This window comes from Vicugna pacos, chromosome 1 (genome assembly GCF_048564905.1).
Source record: "Vicugna pacos chromosome 1, VicPac4, whole genome shotgun sequence".
Classification (NCBI taxonomy): domain Eukaryota; kingdom Metazoa; phylum Chordata; class Mammalia; order Artiodactyla; family Camelidae; genus Vicugna; species Vicugna pacos.
The window spans coordinates 50098488-50121853 of record NC_132987.1 but is presented as its reverse complement, the minus strand read 5'-3'; the positions used below and the strand labels follow the sequence as shown (position 1 = coordinate 50121853).

The window sequence follows — 23366 nt, the reverse complement described above, 5'->3', positions numbered from 1 at the left end:
AAAAGGATTGAGTATGAGGTGGATGTGCTTTCAGAAAGGGGTAAATATAGTCAGGAGGAAGATAAAAAGAACTAGAGCTTTGGCTGGATCATTGGGTTAAGCAGAGGCCTAGGAATGAGAGAATGTCACTTTGGGGGATCTCCTCTGGGCAGTCTTTCCAAAGCACCCCCTCCACCCAGGCCTGTGTTAGTGCTATCACAACACCCTACCAGTAGCTCCTCATAACATTACTCTCCTAGTGTGAAAGGACATAAAGCACTCTCCTAGTGCCCCTGGAGTTTATACTCTGATTATGGAGAAGAGGAATAGTTCAATAAAAGTAAAGCAACCAAGCAACATGAGATATAATGAATGGCAGAGACAAAGGTGCTTTAGAGAAAAAGGGAATCGATATGTGCTGATGCACTTGGAAGCTGACTCAGGCAGAAGTTGGAAGTTAGAACTGAAAGGACAGGTAGGGTCTGGATAAGCGGAGAGGAGACTGAGGGGCCCTCTGAGAGGTGTTAACTTGTGTAAGTTAGACCAAAGATGGAAGACAAAACAGATTTTCTTTTTGTCAGTACTAGAATGTTCTTTGTCAAAAAGAAAAAAAAGAAATGACAGTTTAAATCCAAGCAGCAGCAGCTGTCTCCTTTATAAGCACTTCCACACTTATAACAAAAAAAGCTTCCTTTCCTTTCCTTTTTTTTTTTTTTTTGAGATCACTAGACTTCACAACTTGACAGGATTATCTCTTTTCAAGGACTTGTTGTAGTGTAAGAAACAATTTAACAACTTTTTTCAACTTTGCAAATTGGGTCAATCTGTGTAAAACTTTCAGGTTAAATTCTGAGTACACATCAGAGTGTCAGGTTGGGGTTTGGCAGAACTGGGTCTTTAGATTCCTTGATAACTTTGTGCAGAGGTTGCCAAAGGAGTTGAGGACACAAAGGATTTCAAGATTCTCTATACCTAGTGAATTTATCAATAGTTTCACAGTTTTCCTCTTATCTTCGAATGAACGATTCTAATGAGCAGCTTGAGAATGTGCACAATAAATACTCACTAAAGAGCAATTTAGAAGAAATAACCATTGAGCATTCAATGAAGAGTAATTTTACACATTTCCCTAAAGTAATTAACATTCTTTTTCCTTGTTTTAAGTTTTGTTTTTACCTAAATTACCTTAATGTTGCTCTTAGTAAAATTGTTTAAAGTAAGAGTCACTGGAGTTGGATCTTCCTTGATTAAATGTTAGAAATACTGGAATAAATAGACCAAAACTGTATCTGAAGCTGTTGAGTACAGATCAGTGGTCCTGATGTTTTCTAAGGAAGTCTTATGTTTCACATTAGACTTGGAATTTAAGACATGGAGGACCATCATCCCTGGAGTTCCATTTGTACCTCCACCTTTGTGAAAACAAAGCACACAAAGGGCTAATGACTTGGAAGTATTATCTTGAGTTAGGTGAACTCCTTTCTTCTCACATCTTGTCTTGGAAACAAGCTAGTAAAAGTTGTGTTACCCCAAGTGGAGCTGAGGTGAGGCTTTGTAGACATGTTCTGAAAGTCTAGCCTGGCGGTAGAGAAGAAGCAAGAATTTCTAGAAATTAAATATCTATGATCCCTGAACAAAAGGGTATTAACTAAAACATATATGCCCCTATCATCCACAAAATACATTTCTTGCAAATACAATGGCTTTCTCAAACTTTTTGACCATTTTCTGTTGGAATGAGAACTTGTAGGTAATAATGAAGTGTCCTTGTTAACCTTCCCCCTGCTATCCTCCATGGACTGAATTTCATATAACTGTTTTAACAATAGAAGTGTGAATGACTCATTAGAACTACATTTCATTCTTGTCTTAAGACCTGTCAGTACAAAATTATAGACCCAAAATACTGTTGGTATAAGCATGACATCATTACAAATAGTCGAGTAACCAAACAACCATTAACAAACTCGACTGATAATGTTAAAGCTAAATGAAAAGTTCTTTAAAATTAAAAAACAAGAATTGAAGCAATTAGTGACCTGAAGCAATTCATTTCATTCATTCAGCCAACAAATATATAACAAACACTTACAATTTTCCAGATATGCTATGGGCTGGGTACACAGTGGTGGGAAAACCAGACATGACCACTGATCTTTTAGAGCTAATAGTCTGATCTAGACTTTAATTAAATAAATTAATTACAATTATGGTAAGTGGTATGGGATAAAAGTACAATGTGTTATGGTTATGATGGTGTTTAACAAATCTGTGAGGTAATTTGGTGATAAAACATGTAATCTTTGTAAAAGTTAAAAAGGCTAAGAGGTAGGGAACAATTCTGGTGTTGGGCCAGTTTTAGTTTTTGATACTAAATATAAGTAGCGTTTAATAAATCATTTAGTAGGTTACTAGTAAGTAGCCTCACATGTACATAACAGTAAGTCTATGGTATTTCATGTCATTTATCCAGCCCATGACAACCAAAGAAGGAACTAACAATTTTGAATCACATATGAGGAGAAAACTTGCAACTTCCAAGTTATCAAAGACCATAGTTTAAGAATTATCATCCTAGACCAAGGGTTAGCAAATTGCAACCTGTTTTTGTATGGTCCATGAGCTAGAGGTGGGTTTTACATTTTGAAATGGTTAAAGAATAAATAAAAAGAAAAACAACCTTTTGTGATATGTGCAAATTACATGAAATTCAAATTTGTATCCATAAATAAAGGTTAACTGGGACTCAGCCATGGTCTTTCATTTATGTATTATCTGTGGCTGCTTTTGTGCTCCAAAAGCAGTGTTGAGTAGTTGAGACAGATACCTTATGACCTGCAAAGCCTAAAATGTTACTATCTGGCTCTTTACAGAAAAAGTTTGCTGACTCCTGCCCTAGAATATAACAATTTAAATGACATCAGCATCACCTGTCCCCAACTTTATAACTTTTCTTGAAAGATCTTAGAAATATGATCCCCAGAATGATGACCCCAATTTTTTTGTGATGGTTTATCTTATGTATCAATTTGCCTGGATCATGTTGTGCCCAGGCAATTTACTAAACATTATTTCTGGGTGTGTCTGTGAGGATGTTTCTGGATGAGGCTAGCATTTGAATCAGTAGACTGAGTAAATCAGATTGCCGACCTCCCCCTGTGTCAAACAATGTGAGTGAGCATCATCCAATTCACTGAGGACTTGAATGGAACAAAAAGGCAGAGGAAGGGAGAATTTGCCCTTTTTGCTGACTGCTTGAGCTGGGACATCAGTCCTTTCCTGCCGGTGGACTGAAACTTACATCAGCCGCTCCCTGGTTCTTAGACCTTTGGACTTGGACTGAACTACAAACACTAGCTCTCCTGCATCTTCAGCTTGCAGACAGACAGTAGATTGTGGGACTTATCCTCCAGAATCACAGGATCCAATTCCTCATAATCACCTAATCTCTCTCTCTCCCTCTCTCTCTCTCTCTGTGTGTGTGTGTGTGTGTGTGTGTGTGTGTATATATATATATATATATATACACACACATACATACATACATATATACATCCACCTATTGTTCTGTTTCTCTGAAAAACCTTAACTAATACATCCTTGTTTAAAATTGACTAATCATAGGCTAGTATAGTAAGGCCAATACTAATCAATTGGTGTTGGGCCAAAGTAACTAAGGGTGACTTAAAAAATTTAATTTACTGATTCATGAATTGAATGAACTTAACTGCATAGATGTACAATCAGTCCATTGCAACAAAAACATATGCTTCTGAACAAAAGAAAGTTTTTGGTAGAGGCATTATCTCAGTTATCTGAGTTTCCTTAGAGTTTCTCTCTGGAAACTCAGGACACAAGATGAAAATGGACTTTACTCAAGACATGAGTAAGCCTACTCTTAGGCTTTGTTCACCCAGCAGAACTTGCAACCTGCTGCCTTTTTGTAGACATCCTATGGTCACTGGTTATGTGAACCCAGATGGTGTGATCTCTCAGAGTTCCTAAGACTTCTCTGAGAGTTGACCTCTAAGGGGGCCTCCAGTCTTTCCTAATTAGAGAGCCCTGCCTTAGATTATCCCTTTGGTCTTACCACTCAATGGACTATAGTCTCAGAGCATCCCTTTTCTCCTCTGAGCCTTAATTAAACACCACAAATTGAGATTTGGAAATCATATACTACAAAAAGAGCAATCATTGATTTGCCCCATAACCTGTCCCTAGAATTTACTTTTCATCTTTTCTCTCTGCAGCCCCAATTCCCACACTTCTGTTAACACTTTTTCTGAGTCCTTTTCTAAATGATGGCTCCCAACTGAGTTGTCTTTAGGCTTATGGATATTTCAGGCCCAGTGTTCTCTACTTCTCCTTGTTTCAAGCCTGGTCTACCCATAGACCCAATCCTACCCTCCCAGTCTAAAACTGGTTTTGTCCTGTTTCATCAGACAATTAAGGAACATTTAGTTAAGATTGCCCAGAGAAATAGAACCAAAGGGATGTGTGTATGTGTAAGTGCATATATATATGTAGATATATATAGGATGTGTACATAAGAGGATATGTGTGTATATGTATGTTTGTATGTATGTACATATGTATTAATAGGATGTCTGTATATATATGTTTATATAATTTCATATATATACAGAGAGAGAGAAAATGAATTGACTTAAATGACTATGGAGGCTAGTGAGTCTAAAATCTGCAGGGCCAGCAGGCTGGAGACCCAGGAGTGCTGGTGGTGCAAACAGATTCTGAAGGCAGAATTCTCTTTTGCTTTTGTTCTATTCAAGCCTTCAACTGATTGGATGAGGCTCACCCACATAAGTAATCTGTTTACTCAAAATTGAGTGATTTAAAACTTAGTCTCATTCAAAAACACCCTCCAAGTTGATACATTAAATTAACCTTTATATTAACTATGCCAACTTTGGTTTGATTTGGATATTTAGCTAGCATTTATTGTGTCTGCTGTTTGTCAGACACTTTATTCCTCTTTGAATCATACAGCAACCAGCAAGTTAGGTAATACTGTTATTTTACTGGTAAAGAAACTTGAGCTCTGTGAAGTTAAGAACATTGTTCAAGATCTTACAGCATGTAAATGGCAGGCCAGAATTGTGAATTCAGACTTGTTTGATTCCAAAGTCTGTGTTCTTTCTGTTGCGCTGTAGTACCTGAGAGACCAATTTCAGCTTCTGAATTCTTGGTTAGATGATGCCTTATAGGGCCAGTAAATACAATTTACTGAAATGCAAAGTCACAATGTATGCAACTTTGTCAGCTATATGTTTTTTTGGTATGTAGAGTGGTATATGGCAGATGTCAGGAAGCAATAGGCATCTGCTGTAGCCAGAAAATTGCACCCACATAAACATCAGTTGCCTAAATGTTTTCTTTCATATATCCTGATATTTCTCAGAAGTACACCATCTGCTCATCAATAGATACCAGGACATGTCTGCAGCAGTTTTTCTTGTCAAGTTATCTCTCTTACAGTGCATTAGTTTGGTTCTTACGCATACTTAATCCAATCCAGTAGAAAAGCATACAGTATTTGCTGGCTCATTCACCCCAAAGGAAGGGAATATATACTAAATTGATTCAATGTGGAGAAACTGAATGTGTGGAGATTAAGAGCTCAGTCTCTGGTATTTGACAAAACTAGCTTAAAATTCTAGCTTTTGAATTTTAACAATTTACTTTATTACTCTAAGCCTTAGCTTCCTCATTTACAAAATAAGGACAGTGAAAATAGTGCTTACCTCATAGGGTTTGGGGAAAATTAAATAAGGTATATGTATTCGAAACACAGCACAGTGATTATCTCATAGTAAGAACTCAATAAATTTTACATGTTTTTATCATGATCTTTTTTTTTTTTTTACTTGCATGACTTTCTCCTTTATTGTGAGTAGACTATGGTTAGTTGCTCTTTTGTTTGGCCCTATATGCTATGTAATGTTTTAAAATCAAACTAACCTCTCCATTCATTGTTTATCCAAAAAATATTTAATATGCCTTAAGTATTTTTCTAGTTGTGTGGAAGGAAACAGTAAGCCAAAAGACAATGTCTAAGTTAAGGTCTAAGAGCCCTTAGGGCTTTGAGTCTAATGTGAGAAAGAGGCATTGAGCAAATACCCATACTCACACTGGTTACCAAATAATTATAGTGAGGGGAGAATGAGAACAAGGAAGGTGGGGAATTGGGAGGGAGCGCTTGACTTTAAAAGTGACATTTGAATTGAATTCTGATGAATGAGTAGGATCTCACTAAGGGGAAAGAAATAGCAAGATAAAAAAATATTTTAGAGGGACTGATATGTTCATTTCCTCTCCCCACGCCATTGCTTTCCGTCTTCTCTTTCTCAGCTACCCAAAGCTCATGACAGTGTCAAGGGTAATGTTCGATTGGCATGTATTGTATGGCTCTTCCAGGAGTTAAAAATACTGAAATGCTTTTTTACTGGTTAGTAAAGAGCCTATACTCCAAGCTCTTTGACCCTACCCTCACCCCCACTGGCTTGGCCCTAGACCCTCCCCCAGAACTCACCAGGCCTCCCCCAAATCAGCAACAAAATGGTTCTTGCCTGCCACAAAAGGGGTCCTCAAAGACACTACTTTCTTACTCTGGCAGGCTGGAGTCTACTCTGCAAGGTCAGTGCTGGTACTATATTGGTTGTAAGATATTTTTGATCTCGTACCTGGTTAGGATATCAACAGTTCAGTCAATATTTTCTGGGAGAGAGATGAAGAAGTATTAAAATGATATAAATCAGTCTCAAGAGTTATGTTCACTGTCTTTGTTTCAGTTTGCTTATAGTTTTTAGTTTATTATCTACAGCCTTTGAAGCCCACAGCAGAGTAGCTAACTCGTTTTTTGAGTGAATTACTTAGAATTTCACCTCAATTCCTTGGTTTATTGTGATTATATATTACTTTGAGGTTGTTTATTTTAATGATAGAGTCACAGAGACTGTAATCTATGCTTCAAATAGAGTTTAAAATGAGTAGATCTAATCTCAGTAGAAGGTTAGCAGAGGGCACAACTTCAAATCTGTTTCTAGAGAACTAAATGCAGTCTTAGCACATAAAAAAGACTGTTGTTATAAATACTGTTTTGGAAATTGAGAACTAACTTATTTCAACTCCTATGATTGAGCCTAGAAAACAGCCAGTTTAGAGATTTTTAGTTTTATTGTTGTCTGTATATATGGAATCAAATCATAGATGTTGCTGTAAGATATTTAATGAAAAGAAAAGGGTTTGTATCCATTTTATGGTCTTTTAAACCACTAGATAGTGGTTACTTCCATAGATGTTTAAGGGAGGAATTAATGCTTTCAGAACACATGAATGGAATCTTCTAGAGCACTTTCCTGAACTATCACAGCTCAGGAGGGAAAAACAAAAAGAGACAAAGGCTTCTTATTCAACTTTCATGTGTCGGTATGTTTGACTTACTTGATTTCCCTTGATGAGGAAGTCAGGTTCCAGGAAGCAGCAGCTTTTCCTTTCCACACACTGTGTATGCACGCCACCAGTTTTTAAAACCTGTGATTTTAAAAATAAATAGTATCATTAATTATTCCAAAGGTTCTATCTGAACTGACAAACATCAGTCTTAAGCCAGCAACTTATCATTTGTAATGATGAGTACACAATACCTAGAGAATAAAGGGCTGCTGAGCAGGTAGTTTTTGTCATTAAAAAAAAAAAAGATTTTCTCAGGGCACTCTAGGAAGTTTCCATAGAATGTGAAAAGCGAAAGAAGCAGGGGGCAGCTTTCATTTCTGCATCTCCACATGGCATGGGCTTTTAATGTAGTAATTATCTTAGTGTTTAATGCTAATGAGTTCACTCTCCTCCAGTAGAGACAGAGCAGTTGCATTTTGATAGGAAAAAGTACAGAACATCAGAGCAGAAGTTCAAAGATTTCAGCAAGTTTCATTCAGATAGCAAAATATTCTCCATAATAAAAAATGGATAACAAGTCCACGAGGGCCAGATCATGATGAGTTAGGCCTTGGTAAGGAGTTTAGATTTCATTCTAAATATCATGGGAAACCATAGGAGGGTTTTGAGTAGACGGGTGATGTGATCTGTTTTAAAAATAATTACTCAGTATGCTCTGTGGAGATTAGACTGTAGAAGAGTAAGTGTAAAAGCAGGGAGGTGAATTAGGAGATAATTGCAACATTACAGGTGAAGGTGAACAGGAAGACACACCAAGTAGTAGCAGCATAGTAGTCAGAAATGGTTGGATTCTGGACTTGTTTTGATGGGAGACCTAAGATGGCTTGCTGTTGGGTTCTGGGGTGAGAGAAAGGTGAAAAATCAAGAATTACTCTTCGATTTTTTGACCTTAGCAATTGGATAAATATTGGTGCCCCACTATTGTAAACTAAGAAAACAGCCCCAGGAAGGATGCTATAATTAAACGTTATTATCCATTTTACCTTAGAAGACTATACAAAATCTCTTAATCTCTGTCATCGTCAGCCACCCAAACCTGTCAGCTTACCCATCGTCAAGGGGCAGTATAACACAGCATTTTAAGTGCTTGACTCTAGAGCCAGATTGGGTTAAAACCCTGGTTCTACACTTATTCTGCGTATGACATTGGCAAGTTACTTAATCTTCATGCCTCCGTTTCCTCATCTGGAAAATGGAGATAAAAATGATGCTAATCTCATTGAATTTGTGACAATTAATCCATGAATTCACATATTCGTAGTTCTTGGAAAAATACCTGGCATATGGTTATTCTCTGACTTAGCTATTATTATCACACAGACTTTTATGTACATAAACCATGCTTATATCCTAGACCCTGTTTTTTGCCAGAATTGGAGTACATCTGCATGGAGCTCTGGAGGCTTTATTTAAATCCAGGAATCTTTTATATTAGTTCCAACTCCTCCTCCTTCCTCTCCCCTTACCTCCTTTCTTGTCCCGCTCCCCCTCTTCCCTGCTTCTCCTTCTCCTTCTTCTTAAGAGGAATCTGGTTAAATGAGTTCCCTGAGGTCACAGAATTGATTAGTGGCTCAGCTGGGATGCCTACTTGGGTAATTTTCACTGCATTTTTACATCCCTGCCTTTATTTTAATTGAATTCTTAGTTTCTCCCATCCTATCAAATTTAATATCGCTATCAATAAAGCCACTTAAAGATTTTTGTAATATTGTCATTGATTATTAACAGTGACTACCATCCATAAATTGTATCTGACAGTTTTTGAGCCATATACTAACAGAGTTGTATAAACACATTGGACATTGCATTTTTTGTTTTGTTTTTAGCAGTAAAAGGAAAGACCAACAAATAAGATATTCATGTAAGTAAGAGAGATTTAGTAAGCAAGCTATTTGGGAAATATAGTCTGATAAGAATATTATTTCATGAAGTCTTGTGCAAGATAAAACAGTCAGCAAGGAAAGCTGAATGTGTTCACATTATAACAGAACTAGCACTGTGCAGGGAACAAGCACTGAACTAGGCGTGTTCGTGGCATAGATTCTGGTCCTAATGCTCTCTCTAACTGGTAGTTGTACTGTGTCAAAGAAGTCATGCAACCTCCCTGCACCTTAGTGCTTTGCATGTGCAATGAAAAGAGGGTACCAGGTTATCTTGGGATCTGTGCTGATCACTGGACTACTAATGCAACAGCTAAGTGGTTTTGCAACCGTTTTTGATTATGTTCATTAACTCTTATTCAAAGGAGTCATCATAGAACCATTTGAAAAATATTGGCTATAGATAGTATAGGAGTTGAAGAAAAAGTTAAAAACAGAATCAAATAAATGTATTTTCTCTGAGCAAAAAGCAGCCATCAGTTTCACAGAATCTGAAGTCTGGTAAGGAATGAGCAGCAGGATGATTTTAAGAGCTCTTCTTGAGAAACCTTGTGATTATCAGACTCAACATTAGTCCAGCCTTGCTATGCCCTGCCTTGACCTTTATGCTATTTGTAGCTACTGACTCTAGAGTCTGGCATTCTTCTCCCAAAGCCAACCTACAGACATTACTTGCCTGCAGACTTCCATAAAGTATAATACTGTCAGACTCCCTCTAAGCGTGCTTCACCTGCTCCTGTGAGGAGGGCCTGAACCAGTTACTTCTTCTGGGAGATTCCATCTGGCCCACCTATCTGGCTTCCCAGGGTATCTGGTGCATCTTGATGATTGTATTTCCTTTCACTGCTCAGAGTCAATTTTGTCTCCCAGTGTGGACCCACTAGGTGGACATCCATTCCTGCCGGAATTTCTGAGCCCATTCTGACAGCAGGGTCTCAGAGCTTTTTATCTTCTCTATAGTTCCTAGGTCTGCAGGGCTGGACCACTCACAAATATTTTCCACCATTGCCTCAAAAAGCCTTCTTGTTCATCATGAGCTCTCTGGTTGAAGGCTCATTCTAAAGCAATTATTTTCAGAAATGAGCTGAAAGCCACTAGTGCTGTACTAAGGAACATCTGGTACCATCCCTTAACACCCTAGCCATCCATTCAGTTCTACTCAATCTCATGGAAGCAGTCGGTTGCTATGGCTTGTTTAAAAAGTCAGATGCTGAGTTCGTCATATTGTCAGAACTAGAGCCAGAGCCTTTGACCCAGAGGCTACTGTTATTTTTTTAAGGATGCTGCCAAAGGATTTGAAAAGATATAGAGTTCATTTACTTAACAAACTTTTTAAAACACCAACAGTATACAAGGCATGTATGCATGGGGTTAGAGATAAAAATGGTGAAAAAGGCACGTGTCCCTCCTGATAAAGGTCTGAGGTATTTAGAGGACTTGGAAGTAGTTATAGACTCTCTCCACATGTCTAGAGTGTATATGCAAACTGAATCAGTGAAGGTCCTAAACATGCCTTATTTACTCAAGATATATATGTAAACTGTGATTGGGTATATTTTCTTTGAACAAAAGAAATATATAGATTGCATGAATAAGTACTCAGTAAGAGATTATTGTATAACTAAATTAATAGTCATATGTTTTTATAAAATGATCACGCTCTAGTCCACTACCATAGAAGTCAAAATAGTAGAACTGAGTAGCTGCAACTCCTGGCTGTTTGGCAAACACATAGGAAAGAGCCCAGTCTTGGATATTCCACACGATTATAGGCATTTTAGATTTGAGGGGTAACTCCACTAACACGGAGGGACCAGCAGGAAATTTCCATGCTGGTCAACGCAATGATAGTTTTTCAGTTACCTCTGTGAAATTCATTGCGATGTTGGCTGTTAGCAAGTGCTACAGATGAGACTGGGAATTACTGTCAACAGAAAAAGTACTTTAATATTTACACTTTTAACCACAAATGAAATTTAGGTAGCTAACTTAGAAATGATTCATACTTAACTTTAACAGAATATTGATTTGTGCATTGTTAGATACTCTAAATATTTACATCCCTTAAATTTTGAAATGGTTTAAAGTGATTTGTGTGGTATAGTGGAAAGAATACAGAGCCTGTTGTAAATTCAAATCCCAGAACAGCCACTTATGAACTTATTATTTGACCTCTTCTGTTGAACAAATTATTTGACCTCTTTAGCTTCCCATTTTTCTTCTGTAAAATTCAGATAATAATAATAATAATACCTAATTCATAATAATTTTGAAATAATGTGTAAAAAATAGCTAGTGTAGTGCCTGGCATATAATAAGTACTCAATAAAAGTTGATTTTTTGTATTAATACAATACCTTACATGTACTAGATTCTTGTAAACATTTGTTGAATGAATGATCAGATGAATGACTGCAACATTTTGCTTATCTTGATATAGGGGATTGTTTAGACTATCTTGTAAGTAAAATGGCTAGAAAAAAAGTTTTTAGTTGCTATTATTTTAATAATAAATAAATATCTTTTTGAAGTTAAGTTCCCATATATGATTTAAATCTTGCCTCAGTTGAGAGTGTATCCCTCTGCTTTTCTTTTCAATGGTCATTTTCTTGTCAAATGTCATTAGATTAGAAAAACATTACCAAGTTTCCATCCAAACCTTCTATCTCATAATTGCTGACAAAGGTGTTGGATTTCAATCTGTATGGATATTAAAAAGATAAGTAATGACTCAGGAATTAAGTAATTGTGCAGATTTTTTAATATCAATTTTGCAATCAATGTTGCCAAAATATCATTTTATTATTTTAAGAAGAATAAACAACAGCAAAAAAATCTATTAAAAAAAAGAAGCCTAATTTGTATCAAAGAGCCCCATGAGTAGGTTTTTTTTTCTTCAAAGAAAAGGGTTCTAAAATCAATTAAGTCACTCTTTTGATTTATAGTTGGTGAGTAGATAAAGTATTATTGGTCTAAATATCATCTGTTTCTTAGGATATAAGGCAAGAAAAAGAGCTAATACTCTTAAGAGGTGGTGATTGACTCTCTGAGGGGGTCTTCCAGAATCACCTACGTTAACTATTTAATAAATTATTGATCAATTACTGATGAAATTAAGGAGTTCCAAGATGATTTTAGGAAGCAACATCCTAAGATATAACTGATATAAAATTAGTCAGTTTAGAAATTTGTAATATACCATTATGTTGTAATGGCAGACTTTTAGTAACTGAAATATAGGAGACAAAGAACAGAGAGAATGAATTTTTTAATGACTCATTCATTAATGTATTCAACAAACATTAATTGAATATTTCGCCCTCGAACTATATACCAGGGAGACAAACAACTCAGTGGCTTTGCATACATTATTTCTTCCTCCAAGAATGCCTTTATACTAGTTCTCCATCTGGAAAACCACTCATTCCTCCAGGTTCAGTTCAAAAGAAATTCCCTGTTCAGAGCTAATTAGTTGGTCATGCCTCTGTGCTTTGATATATTACTTGTATATTTTATTACTTGCATATTTCTAAATAGATACAAGTAATGTATTTACTGACTCAATATATCTACCAATTTAAGTGTAAACTCTTCAAGAACAGGTACCACTATTAAACTTCTGGTATCTTTCCTTCTTGCATTTTAAGGTACATTGTTTTCCTTTATATCATTGTGGTAATCTTTTTGTTTCATTCTCTAAAAATTATATAAGTAACCACTCATGCAATTAAATAGTCTTCAAATCTGTTATTTTTATTAGAAGCATAATACCACATGTATGAATCATAATTAATTTAGCATCTACTTTGGACTACTTCTGGACAATTAGGTTATTTTCAGTTTACAAGCCTTATAAATTATTCTGAAATCCTGAAAGATAAATAATTGTCCATATCTCTGATTGTTTAGAGTTTTAAAATTTCTAGAAGTGATATTACTGTGTCAAGTGATATGAGCACTATTAAGGCTCTCACTGTAAATGGCCAAATTGATTTCTAAGTAGTCTGTTCCATGAGTAATAAATGAGAATGTCTATTTTACCACACCCGCTCTTGCCAACCCTAGACATTATTATTTCAAAAACCTGTGTCTATTTGGTATACAATAAATAGCTCTTTTATTTCTTGAATGAGTTTATGTTTTTATATTATTTACTCTTGTTCTTTGGGCAGTTGTGTATTCAACTACTTGGTTATTTTCTGTGCTCCTTTTAGAAAAAGAAGTTAATAAGGTTAAAGAAGAATAAACTTAAAAAATACTTTAAAAAAGGCAAAAATGTTTATGTAGTATACATTGTAAGTCAATTTTTAATTGTTGATAAATACAGATATTAAGGTAATTGCCATTGTGGTAAAAATAACTTATGAATAAATACTCTTATCCTTGTCCTTCAGTCACATATTACATTATTAAATGTGCCATTGTTTCCTCTAAATTTGCAGAGTAGCACAAGTTGTGTCAGGAACATCCAAGGTGTTAAAATAATGCAATAACAACTGGGATAGCGTACCCTTAGAGTGGTTAAAATGAAAAAAAAAAAAAAGAAAAATCTGACAATACTAAATGGTGACAGGTTTATGGAGCAACTAGAGCTCTCATGCTGGTGAGAATGTGAAATGGTCCAACTTCTTTGGAAAATTAATAGATATTTTTCAAGTTAAACATATACATGTCATATGACCCAGCCATTCTGTTCTAGATAAAAACTTGTATGTGAATATTTATAGCAGCTTTATTTTTAATAGCCCCAAACGAGAAATAACCTAACTATTCATCAATGCTTAAATGAATAAATGTGTGGTATATCTATACAGTGCAATACTACTCAGCAATAAAAAGGGAATGAACATTAATACATCCAGTAACGTGGATTAATCTCAAAATTAAGCAGAGTGAGAGAATCCAGGCTAAAAAGAGTACCATATACTGTGTGATTTCATTTATGCAGAATTCTAGAAGATGCAAATTAATCTATAGTGACCGAAAACAAATCAGTGGTCATCTAGGGGTAGAGGTGGAGGGAGGAATGGAATACAGAGGGGCTTGAGGTAAATTTTTGGGATGATGTGCCATGTCATTTTGATTGTGGTGGTGGTTTTATGGGTATATACATGGGTCAAAACTGATCACATTGTATATTTTAAGACATTTATTGTACTTCAATTATATTTCAGTTAAGTTAAAAAAAATTAGAAGGAGATGGCAGTGTAGTGGAATAGAAATGAATACTACAGTCATAGCTCTGGCTTTGCTGGTAAACTTTTGAAAAACAGGTATCACCCTAGGACATACTTTTCTCATTTGTAACAAGAAAATTTTTGGTTAACGGTGTTCCAGAGTTGTAGGTTTATAAGGGAAAACCAGAATTAAACATAGTCTGTTAATTTACTATAATAAATAAAATGGCCAGTTATTCTGTTGATCTGTTGATTTTAAACATATTTAGGATTACTTTAAAAACCTAAACCTCTGACATTTCTTGAAATATTGAAAAATTCATCAAAATATATCTCCCTCCCCAATCCTTACTTGTAGGAGATCTAAAATCTAGGTTGGCCTTAGAGATTATCTATTAGGTTGATTTAATTCAGCTGGGTGCCAAATTTAATTTATGATGTCCATTAGAGAGTCTATATAAAATGCATTTGGGGACTTAATTCTGAAAGCTTAGAGCTATCAAACATAGGGAGGCATAGCTAAAGTAATTTTATTTTTCCAGATTCTAAAAGGTATATTATTAAGTACCTTTATAAGATGTGCACTAAACCTGTGTTTTTTTCTTTTAAGTTATTAGCAGTTCGATTTGTTTGAACATAGTTGCAGGTAGTAATTTATCATAGTCTCTTCTTTTATAAAAAAAAAGTATCCATCAGATGTCATCCAATGACCTAAATCTGCCACGTGAACATCTTACATTTGGTTTAGAGTGAAGTATTTATGAAACTTTAAATCTTCATTCATGAATTTTTTGCTGTTGTTTAAGATATATAGCTATTTAATTGAATTATAGAAACTGAAAACTGAATGAGACCTTATAGATGATTTAACTATAACCTTCATTTTAGGATAAGGATGCTGAGATTTGGCTATATATATATCACTTGCATAAGAACACACATCAGATTTGGAAGACCTGAGGTTTGAACTAAGATTTTCACCCCTGATCGATCACCCTTTCTTGTACATCACCTGGAACACAGTAGATTCTCAATAAATACCTGCTGATTGAATGAGTGGATCATTGTGGCAAAATACTTTAACCCCACAAGCTACCCTTATAAGATAATGGATGTAAGGGAAAGAGAATCAAATTAAGAATCAGGAGGTTTCAGTTTGAGGTCAAGCCTAGTTACTTTCGAAGTCACTTTACCTGTAAGTTTTTGTTTCTAAAATGAAGTCATTGGCCTTATATAATCCAAGATTCTTTCATTTTTTAAAAATGTATACTATCAAAAACTTAAAGACTAATGACTGTGTTTTTGTTTAGTATGTTAACTGCAACTAGATTTAATAATCTACTTTGAAGTCTGTTTTTTGGGCTCATCTACCTTCATATTTTTGCCAAGAACATTGAAATTTATCTCAGATTCTGAGAAAAGTGCGCTCAGTATTTGAGGAAATATTTGCATGCAAGATGCTGATCAGGACCATTTTAATATTAGCTTATATTTCTAATGTTTCAAAAACATGCTACTAATTAGTTTTAAAATATGGGGCTAACAAGACCAGAACTCAGTATGTGGAGGTATGAAACACTTTTCTTTCTGTCCTCCCTTATTTCTAGCTCCATTCCCTGATTTGCCTGAGATCCAGGGTCAGACTCATACTGACATTTGTGACATTTATGAAGGTTGGAAAGTGGCTTCATAGGAATCTTTGAAGGAAACCAGAGTGAGATAAGAGATAAAATGGCTCCAGAGACAAAAGAACTATCACAGCAAATGAAGGTGACTGTCACAATGGGAAGGGAGAATTAGTGTAGGATATAGATGTATGAATAAAATTTATTTCTGCTTAGACTCTTGTGGGTGCTTATGACCTTGAAAAAAGAGATGTTTGTGTGCTAGGGTTGAAAGCACTTTATCACAATGATCCCAAGCTTTTCTGCTTTGGGATTCCTTCTGCCTTCATACATGAAGAGATGAAAAAGTTGTGGGTTCTTGTCCCTGCGAGTGGTGGTCACGTTGGGGTCACCAGTTGTGCGTTCTCATCTCTGAGAGTGGTGATCACATTGGGGTCACTAGTTGTGGGTTCTGTTTGTCATGGGTTTTGTCCAGCAAAAGTCCCCACTGCAGAAGAACAAAATTACTCAAGACTTTATCAAGTCAACAGAGTGACAGTGAGCCAGAGACCAACTCCCCGAGCTCCTCCAAAGCTCTTGTATTTGTTGAGACTAGTCAAACAAAGAATCAAAATAAAATACGTCATAGGAATAAGTAAGGAACATGGTGTACGTGCAGGGATGCAGGTCAGTATTTTCAGTTTGTGAAAAACAGAAACATTATAATCTTAATTTATACTTAGAGAGAAGATTACAATATTAATAGTACAAACAGTTATTTTACACCTTAATCATGAGCAGGGTTACAGTGTTCCGAACAATTGATAATGAAAACCCAGACCAGCACAGAGTATACAATGATCAGAAATCGTCTAAACATGCGAAGCAGCCCAGCTGTTCCCAGCTAAGGGCTAAGTCGCAGTCTTCCGTGAGCAAGAGCAGCGTACACTACCCTCCTATGCCTGATAAGCGAAGCATGTCCTGCTGGTTAGGGCAGGGGATGAGTTACAGTTTTCTGTAAGCACAAGCAGCCCTGAATCTATGACCTCAAACTAAGCAAAGCAAGCAAAGTATGTCTCTGCTTTTTACAGCAAGGAGACAGTTTGTAGCAGATTCCTGCTAGCAAAGCAGCTTCAAGGCAAATAAGCTAAATTCCATAGATAAGGTGGTGACTGGTATTGAGAGTTTAGTCTTTTGTGCTCTTAGACATTTTGCTTTGAATTAGCAGTATAAAGACAAATATAGGAAGCATTGGCTTTGATTATACATTTCTTATGTGTTTATATAAAGGTAAGAATTTGATTTGGTAAAAGCAATCATTACAATATCAGTTTGTTAACCCAAGTTTGTGCTCCCACAAAAAGTGGCAACCATTTCTCTCTAGGTGAGGACTGCAGGTCAAGACTGGGTTAACACCAGTATGGCCAGAATAGAGTTGCAGGTGGTGTTCATGCCAGGAACTTGGAGGCAGAAAGATTTCTTAGGCACCAGATGTTGAGAAAATAGACACAACAGAGAATGTCAAAGGTCACTACCACCATTGTGTTCCTTGCCAAGCAGAATTAGCCAAAAGGAATGTTAAGAGCGAGAGTATAAGGGCAGCTGAGATAGGAAGCTACGCATAGCCTATGTGAGATATTCCTTCCACATTCGCATGGAAAATCCAAGGACACCAGAAAGGATGGAAGGCCTGCCATTTGGCAAGTGGAGACTATTAATCTAGTGGCGTTGGGGAAAAAACATTACAGTGGCTATATGTAAGATCCACAAGCAGACAGCAACGAGGGACTCACTTGAGTTAAGATATATTTTATAAAATAAAAATTTTAAATCTAACTAGTTTAGTTAAGATTATGGTTTGTATAGAAGAACCTGTTGTTGACCAAAATTGGAAGAGTGATTTCTTTCATTTTACAAGTACAATAGACTGGTTTATAGATTGTACATTTGGTCCATAGTTCAAAAGCTGAGGTCCCAGGTTAGTCAAAGGGTCTCACATCAGTTACTGCCAGGGCTGTTGATCACCCATATCCTATATTTTAGACATGTAGCTCAAAGGTGTCCTTTATGGTGTCTCTGTTAACGTGTATTCCTATTGTTTGTTCTGATGTTCTGCATTTAATTTAGCAAATTTCTGCTCCCTGGTTATCTTGTTACTTTCTCTCTCTCAACAGATCAAGACTTTTACCCAAACATTGCATCCTGATGTAAAATAAGTTTGATTTGTGTTGTTATCTTGCCATTTAACCATTTAACAGCATGGTCACTTTGTGCTGGATTGGGGCTTTGAGGGAGTTTAATTGCATTCATTTGGAGGTCCCGAAAAATCACTGCAGTGCTCGTTCAGTTTTTCTCTTTGGGTCTCTCTCCTTTATTTGTATTTGAAGGAAGGATGAATTGGAGGAAGAAATAGGGTAGAAGAAGGAAAACAGTTCCCTTTCAATCTCCACTTGAGTTTTTAAGAAGAAACATAAAAGAAATTATTCCACATCTTAAAGTGAACAGATTCAGCTCATGGTAAAAAAACATTCATTTGTAAAAATACATTTGAGTTTTAACTTGAAAGTGGAGTCAGAATTTTTAGATTCTGACTATTTTTTTTTTTGGTAGCCAGATTTGGTAAACATTTATTGAGGACTTACTCTGTGCCAGAGTCTTCAGATGTAATAAGTAAATAAAATCAGGGCGTGTTCCTTGAGGTAATTAATATTTAGTCTCACTTTACTGATGAAGAAACTGAGGTGAAATAAAATATGGCTAATAAATGGCAGGATCAGGATTAGAGTTCAGGCCCAGCCATTACTTCCCCAGTGTGCCCAGCAGTATTTCCCAAACTAATCTGTGCATAACTCACCTGAGGGTCTTGCTGAACAGTGGGTCCTAAAACAGCAGGTCTGGGGTGGAGCCTGAGATTCTGCTTTTGTAACAGCTCCCAGGGAATGCTGATGCTCTTGGTTCACAAACTACGCTTTGAGTGGCAAGGCCTTAAACCCTTCTTACTTGGAGACCTGTAATGACAAGTGAAGCTAGAACAATTAGTATGCTTATCAGTTTGCATATTTAGTTATTTTGTTTCCTGGAAAATCTTACATTGTTTTATTGATGACCCCAGAAGATAGTGGTTAGGTATACACGTGCTCTAGTCTGATCCAGCAAATACACAATATGCTTTTGAGAATGTGATATAAAGTGGCATATACTAGCAAGAAAATTACTCAGTGCTTTTTAAGTGACTTAATTTTTTGAAATAATAGATTGAAAACACATCCAAATTAGATAATGTAGAGTTATTGTAGCAGAGAACGTTTGAGTAAATCCTGGGTAAAATTACTTCCTAAATCAGTTGTATGGAAGAGAATTTAATTGAAGAGCATGAATACACCCCCACTGTTCTCTTTTCTTTGTTAGGCTTTAAATAGATAATGGACAACGCCAGCTGTAATCTAATTGAAGTCAGTAGTCCCCAGGTGTTCAGAGAGGCTGCTCAGTCAAAATTTTCCAAATCAGGTCTGACGTAGCTAAGCTTTCCAAGGGCATTAAAATTGAAGTGCATGTGTATCTCTTTTCAGTACTCCTAAATTAATGATGCCTTTTCTTGTGATTAAATGCACTAGTAAAACTGACTATTTTAAATTTAATTTATGGTAGTCAAGACAAGATTTCACTGATAGTAGAAGTTATAGCAGGCAGTCCATTTCTAACGAGAGAGTATTCTAAATTTTAGAATAAATATTAGACTTAGAAGGACTCTTAGAGATGAGGATGTCATGTGCCCTAAGCTCCCTTTCCCAATGTCAGGTGAAGACATTGAGTCCCAAAGAGATTAATGACTTTTTAAGGTCAGTCAAATTATTGGTAGCATAACTTTATTAAGAGTTTGGTCATTGGTCACCTGGCTACAAGGGTCAGGTAGGAAACATAATTCAGGATTATAAATTAGAACGTGGAAGGTGGTGATAAAGAAATACATAAGCATAGGTGAAGGAGTCACTGCCACACAGATGCAGCTGATGATTTACATGTGAAAATGGAGGTTCAGTATAGCAGATCATATGATTTTTAATTAACAGCTGGGACTCCAGATATTTTATGTAAAATATTTCAATTTTAAAATGCTAACAACAAAGAAAAAGAAAAACAAAAAACTGTACGAGTCTAACAAAACACACTTCCAGGGCAGATTTGGCTCATAGGGTTGCACTTTTACAGTCTCTGACCCAGACCTTTGCTCTCTCAGTTTAGTGTGCCTTCATCAGTAGCTGCTGTAGGAGCTGAGGAGAGGCCAGGTGGATAGGGTTCTGGTCCTTCCAATCCCATATCAACAAGGTCTCCACATAAGGACTGTTTGTAAAGAAGTGTTTAACTAATGATACTTATTTCACTAGTACCTCCTTACATTAAAATAAAAACTTAAGATCCTTCCCACTGTCCTTGAGGCAAAGCCATTTAATTTACAAGGCCAACGAAGAAAAACAAAATCATAAAAGAGAAACTCTTACCTCAAATGGGCACTATCCTGATGGACAATAGTCAAGTTTCCCTAACAATTTAGCACATTAATCAGCTAATTTTGGCACTGCTTATTGTGGAAAATTACCTGTGAAATTTAGCCGTACACATGTATTTATATACATATATGTACATATGTATGTAAGAGAGAGAGGACACTCTATTTAGCGCTAGAATTACACTTTTTTCTTTCCCTTCTTCATGGCATTGAAAGAGAATTAAGGTCAGACATGAAGAAATGATGAGCTATTAGAATACCAGTGTTATCTGAGATGGAATTGGGGTTATGAAACGAATGAGGTTATCAGTATTATCAACTTTGGCATTCATTGGCAGTTTCCACTATTTGTGAGCCTCTGGAAGGCTGATGTTATATAATGTATAGTCATTTTTTTCCAAGACACAAATTTTATTTTTATTTATTTATTTATTTTTAATTGAAGTATAGTTGGTTTTTATATTCATATCCTTTTCAGATTCTTTTTCATCATAGGCTATTGTGGGGTACTGAATATATTTCCCTGTGCTAAACAGTAGGACCTTGTTGTTTATCTATTTTATATATAGTAGTTAGTATCTGTAAATCCTGAACTCTCTGTTTATCACTCCACTCCCCCTTTTCCCCCCTGGTAACCACAATTTTGTTATCTGTGTTTGTGAGTTTCTAAATAAGTTCATTTGTGTCATTTTTTTTTTTTTTAGATTCCACATATAAGTGATACCATATCAATGGCATTTGTCTTTCTTTTTCTGGCTTACTTCATTTAGTATGGCAATCTGCAGGTCCATCCATGTTGCTGAAAATGGCATTATTTTATTCTTTTTTGTGGCTGAGTAGTGTATTTTATATATATATATTTTACATACACACACACACACACACACACACATATATACATACATACTGCATCTTCTTTAGCCAGTCATTTGTCAGTGGACATTCAGGTTGCTTCCATGCCAAGACACAAATTTTAAATGCATGGTCAATGATTGCTATGGAGGAGAGGGACAATTATCTGCTGTGCAAACTTAGACTACCATTAAACATCTGTAAGGATGAAATAAGTTAATACAGTTAAATAAGTTAATACAGGTACAGTGTATCTAACATGGAGAAAATATTTAATCAATAGTGGCTGGTATTATGATTAATTATTTCTTTATGTTGTGGCTTTACTGTTAGAATGCACTACCCATCATCTTTGCTTGATGACCTGTTATGATACAGTTCAAATGCTGTGTCCCCTAATACCTTGACTGAGAAAGATTACACAGGCACATCATTTCTGATACATACTCTTCTCCAGATTCCTTTTACATCTACCCTAATGAGGTTAGATAGTACATGGTATAAAATTTAAGGATGACCTCATTATTTATTATAATGTTTTATCATGTGCAGGATTGTGTAGGGTATAAGACTTTCCCTTCCCTAAGGCTTACAGAATATTGATTTGAAATCATGATATGTGAGCTAAAATAATCAAATTTATGTAGTCATTGATGTAAGTTGTCAAACTATAGTAGGAAGGTAAAAATAAATATTGTCATTGAATAAAACTTTTCATAAAAATTATGAGAAATTAAAAATATAATCATTGTGAAAAATAATCAAGGTTGTCTTCTTTTACTGTATTTACTAACAACTCTCTACATGTGGACTTTATGAGACATTTGGGTTTTAAATCAAAGCAGTAAATATATAATTTATTTTGTTCTTGAGCTGTGCCTTCATAAACCCATTTCAATGCATAGTTGAGCTAAATTTCATTTAGTTTATTTTATCCCACTTTTGAAGATCATCTACCTCGTCTCTAACTTGCACTTATGAATATTTTACTCAATAATGAGAAATTGGAGTTATTCTCTTAAATTAAAAAAGGAAAAGGAATCTTCTATGGGGGAGGGAGCTGCAGTGTTCTTGACTTTCTGAAGTGTTTGCATGTCTAATTGACTGAGAGATATTTTGGGGGTCACACCTATGATCTCCTAGCCACTCTGCTTGGCTACACACTGAGATTTTTCAGCCATCTTAATTTGCAGATTGATAAACTGACAGTCAACTTCAGGAATTTCTCATAGAAATATTTTGTGGAAACTAAATGTCAGTAGTCACTATAGGAATTAAGGTTTAAAAAATTATGTCACTACCATTTTCTTGAACTTGGCAAATAAAGTAGATAAAACTTTCTCTACTTCTCCTATTTTACAATTAAAAAAATCATTTAAGAATGTGTTCTTTTTAGTTGACTGTTTATAGTCTTTAATGGACTTGAAGGTCAGACTTGATTGTCATTATTAACTGTATAGTATTGGGAGGTTTGTTGTTTTACTTATTTTTTTGTAAGATCAGAAACAACTCACTGTGTCTAGAGCTTCAAGTTTGTAATGATGCATAGTATTAGTTAGAGCTCTAGGCTGCAAGTTCTAGAAAATGAAACTCAAACTGTCATAAACAAAATATGGAATTGAACACTTCACATAACTCAAAAGTCTAGGAAGTATGGCTGACTTTTGGTACAATTTGACCCAAGGGCTCAAATGATGTCATCAGGATTCTATTTCTTTCTATTCATTGGCTCTGCCTTCCACTGCTTTCTCCTGTAGGGCTGAGTCTTTAACAACATGGCAAGTGCTGTTTTGAATTCCTGGAATAAAGAGAAGGCGCAGTTCCCTTAAGAAGAGGAAGGGTTTGGGCCATGTGGCGTTCTGTTCAGGAGAAGAGATAGGTATAGGACATCCTA

The 23366-nt window shown here is 35.8% G+C and overlaps 1 protein-coding gene across 15 annotated transcripts in view; it reads left to right on the top strand.

Annotated features, from left to right (window-relative positions):
- The window catches only part of PEX5L (peroxisomal biogenesis factor 5 like), a 622944-nt gene that overhangs the window by 24296 nt on the left and 575282 nt on the right, over positions 1-23366 (top strand). For 2 of the 15 annotated variants that reach the window (XM_072961606.1, XM_072961574.1), the window contains exon 3: positions 16117-16279. The exons of the other annotated variants lie outside the window; for them this stretch is intronic. The gene's annotated coding sequence lies outside the window, so the exon portion shown is untranslated. The remainder of the gene's footprint in view (positions 1-16116; positions 16280-23366) is intronic. 15 annotated transcript variants of the gene reach the window in all.